We start from the raw sequence: 13466 nt of genomic DNA on the forward strand, positions 1-13466 counted from the left end.
AGTTGTCCAGAGCTACTGATCCTCTCTTTTACCTGTCAAAGTGCTGCCGGATTGTTTAGAGAATTTGTGTTTCTTGGTGAAACAAACTATTTGACTAAAGGAAACAGATACTGGTACAGACAGAAAGTGGAGGAGAAGGGGTGTCTACAAGAAAACCATCAGGCGTTTTTGTTGTTGTTGTTTGTTTGTTTTTGGTCACAAGACTAGCTCAGGTTCTAACCATAATCCTGTCATATTCCAGAAAACTGAAAGACAGGACAAGATCAGTTTTGCTCAGTGACAACCTGGCATATTTTAGTTGAAAGTATAGAATGTTTTACATTTTGTGGACTGAGTAAATCAAAACAACAACAAAAAAGTAAAAAAGTTTACTTCATGGGAAAGTAAAGACTCAGTTGCCCTAATCTTAGTCTTCTCTTGGTACAAGAGGGAATGAAGAGGAAAGTTGGAAGACTATGCTTCTCTTCCTGAAAAAGTGCCCTCTGACAATTCTATTCTAGGCGAGAATTTCTTGACATGCAGCCATCTAGAAATGTATGAGCTGTTTAAGGGGCAGCTTTTGGACAATCACCAGTGTATTATCTATGGAATTCATCCAGGATAGGAGCACAAATGAAAAACTCTTGTAAGAGACCTCCTTTCAGCTTATGGCTGGACTTATATGCTCCTTTAGTTAATTAGTAAATCGGTTAAAAATAAAGCAGAATGTTACATCAAAGGGCTTAACTCATCAAAATTCTGAGCATTTTAAATATAAACACAGGCTGAACTTTTCATTTCTTTGAAGTCTTCCAAGGTTTCAAATGAACTTGAATAAATTAGTGATAATTAACCTGTGCATCTCTTCCCACACCTATCTGAGATTAAGTTCAACCTTTTCTTCACAGAATGTCTTGGCAATTTCTGTAAACTCAATTTTCTTCTTACAGTGTAAACACTCAATAAGATAAGAGAAAATGTTCCTAGTATTTCCCCATTAAAATTTCTCAGTGTTAACTTTCTGGATTGAGCAAACACAGACCTTAAAGAGGATGTCAAAAAACTTTTTTGGTGTGTTTTAGGTTCTTTATCACTGATCCATCAGAAATCCCTGTGGCTTTACTGAATGCATACCATCTGTAGATGTCCTTCAGGCAACAGCTTCTTCAATGAAAAAAAAAAAAATCTATTCTCTCCAGGTCTCCATTCCAGACCTGTTTGCCCTTAACATCACCTTCAGAACCACTTTGGTCTCTTTGGCTGATACAGCTCCTCTTCAGCTTTTCTCTTTTGTGCATGTGCAGGAGCTTGTATTTATGAATCCAATGAGGTGTTCCAAGGAAGTGTGACTGGACACATTAACACGTCTTGCAGTACATTCAAAGGCATAGCACGTTGCACTGTCAGTGGCAAAGGAGAACAGTTCATCACTCAGCATGACACAATGTTCTTCACTTATGTGAAGTGGGAAACACTTCATTCTTCACAAATAGACTAGCTGTGTATGAAAATCTCTTTATTCACCTCTGAAATAATGTTTTTTAAATTGTGATGAAGAAATGGAAAGAAGGGAAGGTAAGACATTGTCTCCATGTTAATTCAGATATATCTATTTTATTTATTTATTTTTATTGCACTGAAATACTTGGTTCATTCCCAATGATACAGCTGGTATGAATATTGTTTATAACTTGTTTTCTACATTAAAAGTCTGAAAATATCCCATTAGAGATATCATATGACTAAAAGCTGGATTAAAGTATGAAAGGAATCTGGCAGTAACAAGATATATATATTGTTTTAATTTTAAAATGTATAGAATTACCTTATTGTTCCAAATATTCACTTGCTTTAACTAAAACATATATTTTTAAGCAGCATAACAAATATGTAACATTACACATGCATTCATGTTATAACCTCCTGAGAAATTATGACCCCATATAAATGCATACATTTCCTTAATTTTCCTACTTTCCTTTCCAGTTTAAAACTGAGCTCTGTCCAATTAAAAATAAAAAATTAAAAAATAGCCATATACTTGAAAAAATTTCACAAATTATTTTTTACTGGAATTTTATACAGCAAATTACTTATCAAATGGTTGTGAAATAATATTTATATTTTATAGAGATCAGAAAAATCAATACATAGAAAAGAAATATAATTTACAGCAGAGAAACAGATGAAAAGAAAAGGAGCGTTTTTGCCAACATCCCTTTGCAAATGAGAGGAAAAGCTATAAATAGAACTCTGGTTTTGCTTCCAGTCTAATATTCTGTTTATTAAAATATGCTGTTCATAATAACAATAAACATTAAAACATTGAAGATCTTTTGCTGATCTCTTTTTTTCAGTTGATTTCAATGGTCTTTATATACAACCTTTAGTAACTGAATCCTGCAAGTGGCAGATAGTAGAGCACTGAGCAATCTTGGAAGATGGAGGTTGAAGTTCCATTTTTGTGATCTGTGGATGGAGAGCACATTCTGTTTCACAACAAAGAACACAGACACAGTCATAATTATATCTGCTCCTTTCCTGGAGGAGTATTAGATGTGTTCAGGACTCTGACAATAGTCAATAGATGAGACGTATTGTATGGAAGAGAAAATGAGGCAGGAAAGACAGTTGCACATTGTCATTATTTTAGCTTGAACAAAGTACCCTAGAAGTGCTAACAATTTTTATATATTCCTATTTCTTCTGTGAGGAAGATTTCAGTGGGAGAGTATTTCAGTGGGAGAAGGGTGTTCATGGTGAGAAGTAGTGCTGCTTCTAGAAAACAACTGGTTGGGCATGGTTGTAGAGCTGCATATCAATTTTTCATGTCTCATAGTTTACCTTTCCCTCAGTTAGGACTTTCTAGTCACAGCTCACATTGTTAACCTTTCCCTAAGAATTTCTTATTCTATGTGGCCAAGGAGAAAAGCATGCAGGGGTCTCTTTGTGAATAGAAGTAAGTCTTGTGATCAAGATGGGAACAATGTTTTGCTGAGAGAAAAAAAAAATGCTTTGTCTCTATAGATGTATTTGTACTCTTGGCCCACTGTGGAAAAGACTTCTTTTTCTTACACTAAGGGGAGGTGTTTCTATTGTAACTGTGATAATTCTGAAAGAGTTGAGTCTATAATGCCTAGGCATTTCTCAGCCTCACTCTCACCATCCCAGTCATAGACAATTAGTTTCTGTTCACCGGTATTGGACTGGTATCTTGCAAGGGATATGTCAGATACCTGTGCAGTAGCAAGCTTCAACTAAGGCACAAGCTCTGGTGGCAACATTTTGTTTGTTTGTTTTCTTTGGTTTATTTAGGCTAAGAGTTTGTGACAATGATGGCCATACCGGACACTCAAAGTTTTAGGCTAATATTTCAGTCACTGAGTATACAGAGTCTACAGAGACTCTACGCTTTGAATCTACATCACATCTCAAAATCCAAGGACTACATGTGATCTGTGCTGTTTTTGCAGAAGTTGTGTCACATCCTCCTCCACATTCAATCACCCCTCCATCCACCTTATCAACAGATTTCATGGATCTTTCCTTAAAGACTCTCTCTTAATCAATGAAATGACCCTAGGGACAGAACTGGAGCTTGTGTGCTGTCTTTATGTGTGAAAGGGGAGAGAAGTATTCAAGCAGAGATTTGGGGGCCAAGTATCTGAACTCGCTACCTGCTTTTAACTACCACAGCTGGAGAGGTCAAAATCATGTACTTTTCTCACTTCTTTCATGGGTCCATCATCTATTGTTGTTGAAAACATATAAAGAATTTTGTATTATGATGTAATTTATGTAACTTGTCCAAAACAATATTAGATTTATTCCATTTGCTATATATGAAAGATATCGTTAGAATGCAGCCCATTTGGCAAAACTTGTCTCATAGTTCCGGGCAAGGATTCAATCACCTGTTGCTAAGATACTTAAAAATATTGTCTGTTTTTAAATGTTCCTTTTTAATTGAATAAACTGTTAGTTTGAAATATTGCTGCTGAGGTTAAAAAGGTTTATAAAATCATATAACTTTTTTTTTTTTTACTGGAAATCAAGTTTTAGAATGGCTTAAATGCAACAGCTGCAGCTTGTATTTATTCTATTCTTTAGTCAGACATTAAAAGTGTATTGAAATAATGACTGCTTGAATATTTTGGAACTGAGTTATTAGAACAATGTCACAGACCAGCTTAAAATTTTGAGTACCAATACATTAGATCTGCACTATCCACGTCAGCTCTGTAAAAATTTCCAGGAAATAAACTGTTCTTAGGGGCTCTGAGAATGCACAGGAATGTTACACTGATACTGGTACATCTTACCTCTATGTAATGGGGCTGAAAGCATAAAGCCGTATATTCCCTATAACTATATATTTAGAATTATGTAACACGGTCATCAAAGACTTTTTTTTTTTTCAAAAAAAAAATTCTAACTAATATCTCCCTCTTTTGTCAGAGGGAGATTCCCAAGAATTGGAATTACTTTGACATAATTGATCGCTAAAGTATGAATCTTTTGTATGTGAAATTCAGACAACACAGAACAGTAGAGTTCAGTTTCTGACTGGATTAATTTTTATCTCATTGCAGTAGAATTCACAAGCAGAAGGAGTATTTTGCTTGCCTAATAAAATTGCACTTAGTATATTAACACTTCTGAGCCCTGACACCCACAGGTAAATACTGAACAGGATTTTGGAGTCTTAAAAGGATTAAAGATCTCTCCTTTGAGAGACTACAGACTACAGAACACATCTTATGTAGTCTATAAAGAGCAGAGAGTGTTTTATACCACCAACCTGACTGCTGAGCTGGTGAACTGAGTGATACATAACACTTTAAGAATCTAATTTTTTTTTCACAATTCACTGAAGAACTGTGCCACAGAACAGTTTTGATGCAAGCAGGAGAGTGTAAAACTATGCTTTTAGATAAGTGAAATAAGGCAAATAATATTCCCAATATTTGACAAGTGTGAAATAATAATAATAATAATAATAATAATAATAATAATAATAATAATAATAAATGAATAGATCAGAACTAGTTGTTGTTATCTAGATTTTATTTATCACTCTATAGGGAAAAGAACTGGTGTAAAACTTGAATCTTAATCTCGGTTAAGCTGTCTCTCAGATACGATGCTTTTAAAGCATAATTTCAAACAAAGAGTAGATGAAATCCTTTTGATTTTTTTTCCTTCTTTTGTCTGGAATCTAAAGTAAATCAGGTAAAGAAAAGCTACAAAACAAGCATTCTAAGTGCTTGTTTTTTATTTTATTTCATTTTATTTATTTATTTATTTCCAGGGGGTTTATCCTTTGACTTTTTATTAGCTTCATGAGTAATGGCCTCATTAAGCCTGGAAGATACTGCTGGTGGGTCACAGAGTCCATCTCCCTGAATCACAGCAGGATTTATGGCTTTACTCCTGAGTCATTCCCAAAGAGATGGGTGGCCCAGCCCTCAATACTGAAGTGATGGTGGTTCCATGCCCCCTCTTGGCAGTGTCTACCACTTCCTGACTGCCCTTAGAGTTTATCTATATTTTTTCTAACATTTAACCTAAGTTTTCTCAACAGGGTTTCAGTTTCATCACATCGTGTTATCTCTTTGATGATGAATGTGAGCAATTGGTCTTCATCTGTTTTATCAAACAGATCTGTACAAAATAATTTATAAATTTAGGAATTCAATTTAGGGGTTTTAAAATGTTTACTAAGCTTTGCAATACTTACAGACATGGACAGTGTATAAGTTGTAGATATACTTAATTTTATTATCTAAATTTTAAGAGAGATATTTCATTCACTGAAAACTTACAGCTCTTACAGCTTAGAAATTTTTAAATTGCTAGAAGGATGATTCAAGAATTGAAACGTTACAAGTACTAAATTCTGAAAATTTGCAGGCCCATGAAATACGGGTAATGCAAAAAAAAAAAAAATCAAAACAGTAGAAAGACTTTGCTAGTAAAAGGTAGATAAATATATGTACTTTAAAAGCTGAGCAGCCTCATCTGAAAATCTCATCTGGACAAACTAATCTATGCAGTGAATCTGTTCCCTAACAATAACCTGTCTCGTGTCCAGAGGAAAAGGTTATTCTAACAAAACCTTGATGCCTTTATATGAGCTACTTGCCTGCACTTACTTTTCATTGATTAAACAACATAGCTTCTTCCTCGCTGTGATTTGTCTCATCTTAAATTACCCATCTGAGATGGATCACATGAATCATGCCTTAAAAGTCCTTATTTTTCTTCCCTTGTTGTTAAAGTCTGGAGCAAGCAATCACCTTATCTGACAGTTGCAGCTGTAGACAACTTGGGTTAGATGAGATGAATGCCTTCTTGCTGTCACTTTAACTGGTGAGTACCTGCAAGTGAACTTTTCTTTCTTTTTAGATTAAGATGTGTCTAATAGACAATCTGATGAAGCTGATGAAGTTGATCATTGTACAGAAGCATACTCCAGACCTTAGCTGGAAGATGTCATAAAATCTAATGCTTCCACTCATTTAGAAATTTATTATGTTTCAAATTGAAATCTCTCTTTCTCTGTTCTCATATGAAAGCTGTTTAGCGTCTCTTATCAGCTAAGAAGACGAGGCCACTCCAGCAGCCAGGAAGCTATTTCCAAGCACTATCCCTAGTCCATGAAGGAGTTAAGTTTCTCTTGATTCCTGGGGATGTGGAGGCTTTAAGCATGTTAGCTAAATTTATTCAGAGGGACTGACTCTGACAAAATCTGTGGAATGGAGGCTGTACAGGCTGTAGATGTATTTAAATGTGTTCTCCACCTGCACACATGCACGCAGTGTTGTCCAACTCTGATGCATTTCAAATTGCTTGAAACTATAAATAGTGCTGCTGGCAAAACTGCAAACAGTAACTTCTGGACTAAACTTCAGACTTTGCACAGTAAAGTCAGTCAGCTCAGTGAATAGTACAGTTTGCTGGGTATAAGGTATGTTGTTGAGTCCTCTACTTCTCATTATCATTGTCAGATGTACTTCTGCTTAATCTCACGCTAGCAGAGTTTAAATAAAAAATAAAAAAAATATATAAAAAATCCCAGTATTAAAAGCAAAAGTGATTATCCTGCAATCCCCAAAGGCCCAGCTATTGCCAGCAGTTAACCATTGATGTGTGAAGGTGACCTGGAGGTCAAAAGAGATTCCTCTAGCTAACAAGCTTGGTTTGTTCATGGGTCAGAGTTATGACTCATCAATTTCTACTTCTGGTAGGTGAGGGGTTATGACACTGGCAAAGTTTTGAGATTAAAAAGAAGGAAAAAGGAAGACAACAACATTTTCTGCTGTGTAGCATTTGCCTTATGCCTAAAATCAGCTCTGTATAACCTGTCTATATTACCGTTATCAGAAAATTCATAGAAACTAGTCCTCACAAGATAGGTCCCTTAGTTTTACAACTATAGCTGAAGTTTTCATCCTGAATATGATTTTTCAATTAGAAAAGCATGACTAAGGCTCATGTTTTCCAGCCAGCTGTCCCAAAATTTCTAATCTTACATCAGCCACTGCCCTGCTGTGTGACTGCAGGCAATTTCTCAACTCATTTATTTTCATTTATGGTTATTTGTATTGCTGTATATCTAGGAGCCAGAGCCCTCTGTGCCAGGTGCTGTAAAAGAGAACAGAGAAAAAATCCTGCTGGAGAAAGCTGAGAATCTACAGCTAAGGGACTGGGATGAACACAGTCTAACAGTTGAAGAATATAAAAAATGAGTGACATAGTATCTCTAAGCATAACAAGCAGTTATCTTAACATGCTAGCAAGGTGACGGTGTTTTCTGTATCCACCATCCTAGAAAAGTGTCTTAAAGAAGGGGGGAAAAAATACAGTAATTTGGCTCCTATGGGAATCTCTTTCAAAAAGTAAGCGGTAGCATGTGAGCAAGAACAAAGGTGTTTAGAAGCCCACACGAGTCAGATACATGCAGACCAGCCGGGAACTGCCTTGCTGGTGAAGGTCTGTGGTTGTCCTGCTGATATGAGACAGGAGGAGGAGTGATGCCAAGGGATGAGCTGTGTGGTCAGGGTGATGGCCTACAAAAACAGGCCATGTGGCAGGACTGCATTTGTCAAGGCCATGGAAGGACACAACGGTACTCAACACAAAATGTAATGATAGCTTCCTTGAGTAGCAGGCATGAGGGCTGAAGGAAAATGTATTTTAGAAACATTATGATGAAATAATACGTTTGAGATGCAGCCTGGATATGAATACCCACAGAAAAATGATTCAGTGATTGCATGTAAATTGTGAACTTAAATGGCAGGAATGATGGTAGCCTGGTGATGCTATTCTTTGACTTGTCAGTGCTATAATCTCTTTAGGGAAGGCACTGCATTTTCTATAACACTTAGCAGGATGTGTCCCCTCCTGCATCGTGGCAAATAGCTAATAGAAAATACAGTATGTAAATAGGTCCCTCAGCTCTGTTTAAAATCATTTTATGGATCTAGGTGTTGAAAAGCTCAATTTGAAGACTTAATTAAGAAAATAACAAACAAGGAAAAGGACCAAATAAATCCACAACACCTGCATATACTATGAATTCATTTTCCTTGGCAAAACAAACAAACAAACAAACAAACAGAAACCCTCATCTTCACATTTAAACTAACCCAACTGTTAAGCTGACCATCCAGATTTCATGTGATTAAATTTTATTGCTGCCACGTCCATACTCCTCCAGGATTTAATTCAAAATGTGAATCTTTCCTAAATCACAGCACTTAAACTTCTAATCTTGTTTGTTTGTTTTGATTAAACAAAGATGTTCTGCTTTTTTTGTAGAAGTGATGTCACCTAATTGACTGCATGTTGGTTTAGCCTCTAAAGCCATAAAATGTGATTCTGTTCTTTGTAGCTTTTAAGCTTGATTAAAGCAAGCTCCTCAAGTTGTTCTCTAATAGCAGGGCTCCCCAGAAATGGAGAGAGATTCTCAAGTGGTTTAATGTTTAGAAAATGAAGAAACATCTCCACCCCCTCATGTAACCACAGGAAACAAAGTATTAAAGTTGGGGAGGGGGAAAGAAGGGGGAGAAAGAAAAGTTCGTTCTCTGTCTTCCCCCCCAAAATGTGAACCACAAAGGACTGTCTTCCTTTCATGTTAAGAGATTTTCAGCATTTCATTTCCTTAGCTTTCTATATAGTATGAGCAAAACTCTTAAATCACTAGTTAGCGGTTTCGATCTAAATCTCATCATCTAATTATTTTTACAACGCATTCTTGGAAGGGTAGGAATGGTTCTGCCAGAAGATGTTTCACAATAATTAGAAGCCCCAATGGGTCTCTTAAGAATGTTTAAAGGGTTCCATATGCAGACTGCTATGGGGAACCATGCTGTACACAGCTCTTCATTTGAAGCAATAAGTCTTGACAGCCCTTGTTGTATTTTATTATAGCAAACAAAATCCATGCCAACCAATCAGGTTCCTGGATGCTTTGCCACTCTTTACTGGGAAAAATAACAACAGAGATCAGTTAACTACAAAGCTTTTCATGTTCATGCAAATATGGGCTGCTTGAAAGGCATTTCTCTCAAAGACAGTTCTTTGTGGCATAGAGATGGCACTGAAAGGTGATTCCTAGCAAATAAAACTGATTGAAAACTAATGCAAAAGTTTTTAGTTTCCATGTTTTCAATGAACATAGATAATTGCATTCTGATTTTAAAATGTATACACTGAAATATAATTTGATGATGTATGTAAGTGGCCAATTTGAGCAGCATAGACCTCCTCCTATTGTATGTGTTAGCCAATGAATAGCTGCTATATGCTTTTAGGAGTATGTCTTGCTGGCATAGTCTCTTTGCATATGGTAAGAAGTACCTGAAGAACTGGGGCAAGACAAGAAGGATTATACCACATACTGTATGAATTTCTTTGTACATGCTAAATACATTTAAACAATGTGTAACTTCAGGGACAGAAAGCTAGAGTTCTTCCACAATGAGGGATTAATTTATAACAAGCACATAGAAAAAGTAGGTAATTGAGGCAGACAAGAAAAAATAAAACTATCAATTCAAATAATTGTTATTACTACGAGGGCTTAGAAAGAGAACACAACTTTCCAAAACATCCTTTTAGAAGTTCTGAGTCTCACATGTTGCTCTGACTTCTCAACTAGCTGTTGGGAAAACAGCTGAAGTTAACTCTTGGTCCCTGGGAGTAACAGAGCATTTTTGTAGATAAATAATAAAGTATGTTTTCAAAAAAGTGATTTGCCTGCATATGTTAAATATTTGTGGCTATATTAGGCGTGCTCAAATGTATGCACGCAACTGCATATGCCTACACTTTCAAACCTAGTCCATAATGTCTTGGTGTTAGGATACAAACACGTCTCCTGCGTCAACTCTAAAGTCAGTCATTGGGTTCACCCCTGCTTTTATTTTAAGTGAATGCTTTGGCAAAGACGCAGTTTGAGACATTATAGTATTGAACAGATATCTGCATTTTGTAACACCCTTCATTAGGAAGGTCAATTTTAAATATCATAGAATCATGGAGTCATAGAATGATTTGGGTTAAAGAGACCTTAAAGATCATCTAATTCCAACCCCCCTGACAAGTGCAGGGACACCTCCCACCAGAACAGGTTGCTCAAAGTCCCATTCGACCTGGCCTTAAACACTTCCAGGGACGGTGCATCCACAACTTCTCTGGGCAACCTGTTCCTCTGCCTCACCATCCTCAGAGTAAATAATTTCTTCCTTAGATCTAATCTAAACCTACCCTCTTTTAATCTAAAGCCATTACTCCTTGTCCTATCATTACCTCCTCTGACAAAGAGTCCCGCCGCAGCTTTCCTTTAGGTATTGGAAGGTCCCTGTAAGATCTCCCCGGAGCCTTTTCTTCTCCATGCTGAACAACCCCAACTCCCTCAGCCTGTCTTCATAGGAGAGGTGCTCCAGCCCCTTGATCATTTCATGGCCCTCCTCTAGACTCACTCTAATAAGTCCGTGTCCTTCTTGTGAGCTGAACACAGTACTCTACATGAGGTCTCATGAGAGCAGAGCTGAGAGGGAGAATTACCTCCCTTGACCTGCTGGCCACCCTTCTTTTCATGAAGCTCAGGTTGGCTTTCTGGGATGCAAGCACACATTGCTGGCTCTTGTTGATGTTCTTGTCCACCAACACCCCCAAGTTCTTCTCATCAGGGCTGCTCTCAATCTATTCTCTGCCCAACCTGTATTTGTACTTGGAATTGCCCTGGTCCAGATGCAGGACCTTGCACTTGGCCTTATTGAACCTCATGAGATAATATATATAATAAATTATGTTAAATAATAAAGTAGTTACTTCATTAATCACCTGGTAACCCCTACCTGTTGTTTCCTTTTAAATGATTTTTATATGAATGATCAGAAATATATCCTTTAAATGAGACCTTACCATTCTGTATTGATAACAATTCTCCCCTTCCCTATAAGTTCTCCTTATTTGTCTCCACTCTTACTTGTGATACAGTTTCAGATAGAGCTTTTTATTTTGTTAAATTCCTTAATCTTATCAATGTAATAAACTTTCTTGACTTGATCCCCCAGTTCCTTATTTTGTCTCTTAAAAATCCCAAACATTATTTGTTTCTATCTTATTCTAAAATCAGATTAATCAGCTCATGATCACTTAATTCAAGAATAATTTTTATATCCATCTCTTCTATGAAAACCTTACTCCTCCCACCTTATTCGCAACCCTTCTGTTACATTCCTAGGCTCAGGGATTCCTGAGGAGAGGGCTAGTCATCCCAGGCCCAAACTGTTCCAGCTGGAATTGGTAGAATCACTCAAGTGATTGTATCAACCGGCATTTTTTTATTAGTGTATGTAGTCCTTTTTTCCATCCCAAGCCAAGACACTCCACCTTCCCACTGTCATTGTACATTTTAACTTAACTATTTTCAAATTGACTGTTTGTTTATACTCAGACAATTCCAGGTACTCGTGAGATAGCACCTCTGTTTTGAGGAAGTCTAATCTATAAACATCCTAAAATTCCCTGAGAATTTCTATTCAAAGGCTGTTTTTTGACCTCTGATATTTTGTCATGCATTCACTCTTCTTGTTTAAGGACTTGGAGGGTCTTTGTCTTTTCAGATCTTCCATAAGTTATCAGTCAGTTTTTATTTATTTCATCTAAAGACTGGTCGAGACATTCATTCCAGAAAAAAAAAAAAAAAGGCTAGTTTCCAACTCCCATCTAGATCCTCTTGAAACTCAGACATACATAAAATCCTGGAATAATTTTGTATTCTTTCTGAATCCTCACCCTTGAAGGCCTGTTGGGTGATGAATACCGGCTATCTTGAACAGTGTCTTATTAGTAACGATCCAGGTCTCTTGTCATGTCTTTTCCATTCTTCCACGTCTCAGAGAACACTTTAAAAGAAAATAAATTTTATTGGGAACACCCTCCAGAATATTCCACAACATCATATGTTCAATCAACTTCATAGAGGAGTGATCAATAAGCTGTATACAAACCATCACTTTGAAGTTGAAACATGAAACAGAAAAGCATAATACTTTAAAGCATACCTCTCTGAAAATAAAAGACATCTCTTGAACTATAAGAATGTTAAATAATGTAGGTTGGAAAGAACTTTGGGAAACTGAACCCAAGCAAGCAAGGCTAGATTACAAATTAACTCAGGTTGCCTTTAAGATTAGGGTCTTGTCATCTCAGGTTCTGGGTAACTCCAAGGATGGAGATTCCATGGCATCTTTATGAAATCTATTGCACATGTAATTGTCATAGCTGTGATTCTTTTTTTCTGTTAAGCCAAAATCTAATTTTTTGCAATTTTGCGTATGTTGCCAGTTTTTCTTTCAGTGTCAACCTGTCAAAAGCATCTATCTTCTCCACATCTGCCCAATGTTTGGAGAGAGCACTTAGATTCCTCTTAAGTCTTCCCTTCTCCAGATTAAGCAAACCCAACTCCCTCAGCTTTTCTTCATGTCACGTGCTGCAGACCCCTTACAATCCTGTAAGTTCTCCACTGAGCTTGCTCCAATTTGCCAATGCCTTTTTTTTTGTTTGGAGGACCCAAACTGGACACTGTGTTCCAGCTGTAGCCTCATGAATGTAGAAACAAAGGAAATAATTATTTCCTTTGATCTATTAGCCATGCTCTTGCTGATATAGACCGGTATGCAGTTACGCTTTACTTCTGGAAGGGTGCAGAGTTCAGTCATCTGCAGCTGAGAAGGTAAAGAGCTCTTTCCAGTAATGGAGTAGGAGTTTTACACTGACCACTCTCATGATATTTTGTACCTGGGAGGTCTCTCAAATAGCTGGCTTGCACAGCTAACCAAGGTGTCACACAGAGATTCCATGAAGTTGTCATTTGTGGAATGAATTCTTTGCCCTAGAGATAGGGACAACATGCTGATTTGTTGGTGTCTGTTAAAAAAAAAAAAAGTCTCCCCACCACCAAAAAAATA

Source organism: Anser brachyrhynchus (genome assembly GCF_964034855.1).
Source record: "Anser brachyrhynchus genome assembly, chromosome: 3".
NCBI classification, from domain to species: domain Eukaryota; kingdom Metazoa; phylum Chordata; class Aves; order Anseriformes; family Anatidae; genus Anser; species Anser brachyrhynchus.